Source organism: Nicotiana tabacum, chromosome 14 (genome assembly GCF_000715075.1).
Source record: "Nicotiana tabacum cultivar K326 chromosome 14, ASM71507v2, whole genome shotgun sequence".
NCBI classification, from domain to species: Eukaryota; Viridiplantae; Streptophyta; class Magnoliopsida; order Solanales; family Solanaceae; genus Nicotiana; species Nicotiana tabacum.
In genome coordinates this window covers 41,041,314-41,047,112 of record NC_134093.1, presented here as the reverse complement: position 1 = coordinate 41,047,112, position 5,799 = coordinate 41,041,314, and the positions used below count along the sequence as shown (strand labels likewise).

General features: G+C 35.8%; 1 pseudogene; it reads left to right on the top strand.

Moving 5' to 3' along the window:
• The first annotated feature begins 1,100 nt into the window (after positions 1–1,100).
• On the top strand, positions 1,101–2,636 carry LOC107784786 (2-hydroxyisoflavanone dehydratase-like; annotated as a pseudogene).
• Positions 2,637–5,799: the final 3,163 nt, after the last annotated feature.

Here is a 5,799-nt window from a genome sequence, read left to right as displayed (position 1 = left end):
GGTGGGCGCCAAACTGTTTACCCGAAAAATGGATGAGTTGAATTTGTACGTAGTTCTAAGGGTATGTGATATAACTTGACATAAATCGTAAGAGTAAGTAGAAATATCGAATATTGACTATAAAGAAAAAATACAAAACGAGTTGAAAGGAAGATGATTTATGAACGAGCAAAATGGAATTATGTATGAAGCTAAAAAGGATAATCTCTTAATATGGGAGTGTATCAACAATATTTGAGTTATAATGTATTGATGACTTTTTTCTCTACAGAAATAATAGCCATCCCTCTTATAGTGGAGGGATCCTACTTTTAGATAATAAAAAATACATAGTGGGGAACCCATGATAAATAAGTTTTTTCCTAATTTCCACCGAGATTCCCTTTCTTAGTGCGGCTGTAACGACTCTTGGCTCTTGGCTCGATCTTGATCGGACTTGGTATCGGTCGATTTTCAGGCTTAGAGCTCGATGTGGGCTCGAGCTCGATATTAACTCGGGGTCCGGTATTGACTTGGGCTCGGTATTGGTTGGCCTCTGGCTCTTAAGCTCGATTTCGTCGCTTCTCATCATAGTTCGATTTGGACTCGAGCTCGATAATGACGTCAAGCTCGGTATTTAATCTGACCCCGAAACTCGAAACTCGTTCGTGCCTTCTTCAAATCTCACCTCGATATTATGAAGACACTCTTCGGTCCATCTTCACCAATCGTACAGAGGTTGAAAACGATTTTGACCGTATACAACTATATTTTCTAGCTTTAGTTCCACTCACCCAAACTAGCATATTAGTCCATTACCATACATTGCATCTAACTATTGGTTTTCATATTCTTACAGTAAGGATAAAGAATGTTATATTATTAGACTTACTTAACACCGATGTTGCCACCGATTTGTCAAGCAGATACTTCCATTCACCCACTAAAACAAAGAAAAGAACAAAAACAAATATTGATAAAAATATAAGTAGGAGACGGCTTTTTCTGCTTTTGTTTTCTTGATCACACTATGAGTTTAAATCTTTTTAAAGTATCAGTGTATCTCTAATAATTCAGGTGCATGTCTATTGCATGCCACTATTAAAGGTGAGTTAGCACCCCCCAAAAAAAGGTAAAATACAATGATTAGGTATTTAAATAGTGCAAATTTTTTATAGCCTAACTATTATTTAAATCTTTCATTTTTTTTTTCTTCTAAAGCTGTAGAATGACCTCTATGCCCTCTTACCAAACATTGAGTTGTTGTAGAATGACCTCTATGCCCTCTTACCAAACATTGAGTTGTGTTCATTGCAGTCTTTGACTTTCAAAACCCATTCTTCACGAATCTTGATTGGTTCAACCGCTCCTTTCGCCATATATAATAAAGAAAATAAGAGAGCAAATTTTCATTATACAAACATGAATCACTGTATGGCTTATCCGCCTTGTAATAATACTCCCTTTCTACTTCCATATCCGTAAGCCTCACTCTCTACTTAATTCTATGGCTTCATATAACAAAAATGATTTGGTCGTTGATGTTTATCCTTTCTTCCGAATCTATAAAGATGGTCGAGCGGAACGTTTCGATGACACATTTAAAGGTTTTTTCCACGTCCCATCCTCGCTTGAAGACCCAGAAACTGGTGTCTCCTCCAAAGATGTCGCAATTTCCTCTCATGTTTCAGCTAGACTTTACCTTCCAAAAACCTCCAACACCACTAGCCAAAAGCTTCCTATCTTAGTGTATTACCACGGTGGTGGACTTGTTGTCGGGTCTGCCTTTTCCCATATACACCATCGTTACCTAAACATCTTGGTTTCTAAATCAAACGCAATTGCGATTTCAGTTGAGTATAGATTAGCCCCTGAGCATGACGTGCTGACAATCTATGAAGATTGTTGAACTGCAATTCAATGGGTCGCATCACACGCTAGTCATGAAAATCATATTATTTCTAACAAAGAACCATGGTTAACAAACCATGGTTAACAAACCGTGGTGACTTTAGTAGACTGTCCATAGCTGGGGACAGTGCTGGTGGTAACATAGTTTATCACATGGCCATGAGAGCTGGAAGAGAAGGTGGTATTAATGAAAATGTGGTCATCTCTGGTTCAATTCTTGCTTTTCCCTACTTGTTGCTCCCACTTGAAAACATTGAACAAGGTATATCTTACAAGATTTGGAAGGCCATCGCCCCTCCATCGGAAGCTGGGATCCACAGCCCAATGATTAATCCTCTAGCCGAGAAGTCTCCTTGTTTGTCAGGGCTAGGCTGCTCACGATTGTTGTTGTGTATTGGGGAGAAAGATGAGTATATTCCAAGAGAAATTATGATTCGATTCGTCCAGGGTATGAAGAAAAGTGGATGGACAGGAGAATTGGAGTTCATTGAGGTTAAAGACGAAGGTCACTGCTTTCAGATGAAAGATTTTGAAACTGAGAAAGCCCAAGTTTTGATCAAGCGTATTGCTTCTTTTATCCAACAAAAATGATCAAATTAGTCCTGTAATATTAGAGCTTTATTACAATTAAAAGTATTTGGCTCTTAATCTAATGAAAGAACCCTCTCAAATCTCAATGGATATATTTTGAATAATTTATTTGTAAGGTCGGGACAACTTAAAATTTTTGTTTAGTTCTCCCTAAATTTCACGTTGTCTTTATTACCCCTATGAACTTAACATTTTGATAGTCTCAACTCCCCTGGACCGCTAACGATCCATGAGAGTGTGATACACCATTTTCATATAGATTTTTTTGTCAATCTGATAATTTTACAATAAATATATATTTTACCTTTTTAAGTCCACCAATGATTTAAATTACTTTTTCACGACAAATCTATAAAAAAGAACTTGGAACAACATTATTTTGACTACTATAATTTTTTATTTGGTTAAAGATAATAATATTTCAATCAAATTATTTTTACAAATTTGGTCAGAAAAAAGAAGGAATACACAGTTACAACATATACTCATTGCATCTAAAGCAGTATATCCAGTATTATCTCACACCGTGGGATCTGACTCATTGCATCTAAAGAACAAAATAAAAAAAATACGTTGTTGGAACTCCAATCTTTTGGCAAAAAAAAATATTTTGGCTAAAAATAATAAAATTCCAACTAAATATTTTACGAATTTGACCCGAAAAAGAATAATGCATAGTATAAATAAATAGTCATTGCATGAAAAGAAAATTACACTTCTTGTAAGATATATCTTGTTCATAATATTTGAACAAGGTATATCATAGTGTTGTTGAAACTTTGGATCTTAAGTATATCATAATATTTGTGTGACTATTGATCACGTCCAATTATGCCTTATAAAAAGGACTAAGCGATCGTTACAAATATAATCCGGTTTACAAGTCCGGAGTCGAATCCCATAGAGAATTAAGCTACTAATCACAACTGATAGTTTCACAAGAATTCAAGTAATCAACTTTCAGAAATATTGAATAATGAGTTGAGTGTTTACTAACTAAAGGCAAGGTAATTAAAAAGCTGTAATTTTATTACTAACAAAGCAAATGTCGTAGACAAGACTGGAAAAGTCTAGGGTTATGATTCCCCTCTCGTTGGAATCCTCCCCGCCACATCTCCTATAACTTTGGTTAGATATTCTCTACCGATCGTGAGCACTTTAGGTGTCGTAACTTCCGAGCAACTACAACAATATACTAGACATATTCTTCCGAACTACGCTAGCTAGCTTTAGTTTATAGCTCACTAAGTTCACACCAAGGTTTCGTTATTCCTAATCCCACCTTTAAACCCTCCGTATTGATCTCTCATATACGTTAGGAGTGATGTTGTTCAACAACTACCTAAATATGTACCATTTTCCAAGTAATACATACTAAATAGGCATAGCCGACTGAGGGGCCTTCAATCAACCACAATAATCACGTAATTGAACAAGTAGAGAAAATTCAATGGCAAACTTATATTAAACGCAACAAAAATTCATCCTCCAAGAGGTTCTATCAAACCCTAGAGACAATATAAGAATTCATCACCAATAATAGAAAAGGAAAGATGAAAGATAAAAACTCGTTTCCAAATCTTCCGTCTTGCTCCTTGCTTGTTCTTGCCTTCAAAGATGTTGTGTAACTCTTAAAAAGTCGTTCTTTGATGTATTTATATCACTTAGGGTTGCTAAGGGGCGGAACTTTTCAATCCCACTTCGGATGGGAAAAGCTGGTATCCGCGTCTGCCTTCGCGCGTCGCGCGCTCATGGACGCAGATTCAGCTTTTGAAATTCTTCCATTTAGCGAAGCGATCCATGCCTTTGCTTCGCTTCACTGTTTTGTGCCTTCACTTTTCTCCTTTTCCGTGTCTGTTTTCGTGCCACGCACGAGAATAGACGAGCTCTCAATCCTTCTATTTTTCTCTCTTTTGTAATAATTTGATATCTTTTGCTCCATTATCATTCAAGCTCACTCCTACAAATAAGATATACGTAATGAGTATAATTCACTTCAAATATCATGTAATCTCCCGCTACTTACACGACAAACGAGATGAAAACACACTCAAAATCATGCACCTTTTGGCCATTTATCAACTATAAAAAATTTCAAACTTATAATCTTATACATTCTATAATATTTATAGGACTATATGAGAGAGTTATGTTACATTATTTATAAATTTTAAAAGAAATCATTTTTTAGAACCAACAAAAATAAATACAGTCACATATATTGAAAGACAGATCTAGAGTAAGAAATAACGTACTGACAACATAGGAGAAGCAAACGACAAATCAACCACTACCTGACTTTAACCTTTTTTTTATTCGACAAATGACTTTATGCTTCAATTATTGAATCCAAGGCAACCCTTAACCGGTCTACATGATCGGATGTCATCTTTCGTCTTAATTAACACTATATGTTACCAGAAACAGTAAAAGATTTAATTTGGGTTCTTTTGTCGAAAAGAGTACGTGAGGCGTTCATAATTAGGTATCCTTTTAAATTCTTGAAAAGTGTCTGAGCTCCCATAAATTTATTTTATGTGCCGATGTCATCCTTCAACCTGATCGTCTTCCTACGTTGAGCCAAAAAAGTTCGGCATGTTTTTATCAAAGTATACACTACTTTATAGAGTCCTAGAGAAAGACAGACTTTGGATATCGCAATTCCTGGTTCTACTTCTTAATCATCAAAAGGGTAATAGACGTTCTTAACTGTATCAAACAGAACAAAGTAAGACCATGATCATTTGGCAATTTTGGATTGACCGTGGTTCAAATAAAAAAGGAGAACAATATTTGTTGGGTTTTAGTTGTACTGAGAAAGAGAGGAAAAAGAAATAATAGATGGAAATGAAATTGTGATGGTTCCACTTTACAAAGGAATTTTATCCCTTAGATGGATAAGAAGAGGAATTTGTTGTGCTTAAGCATTTCTTCTGGTTCTTAAAGAGTTAAGAAGAAAGCAAGTCTTGCACTGTCGTCGTCACTCGCTCCGTGTAACGACCCCCGTCGGTTATTTTTTTGTACTTGATTCCATTTCCCCGTTTGATGAATATTCTTGTATGCTTAGTTTTTTTTATGACTTGTGAGGACGGTTGGTTTGGTCCCGGGAGGGTTTTAGAGTGAATTAGAACACTTAGTTCTATTGTTGGAAGCTTAGATTGCAAAAGTAAACCAAGGATTGACTTTTATATAAACGGCCTCGGATTCGTATTTTTATGGTTCAAATAGGTTCGTATGGTGATTTTGGAATTATGAGTATGTCCGAAATTGGATTTAGAGGTTCTTAGGATGATTTGGCTCTAATTGCCGAATGTTTAC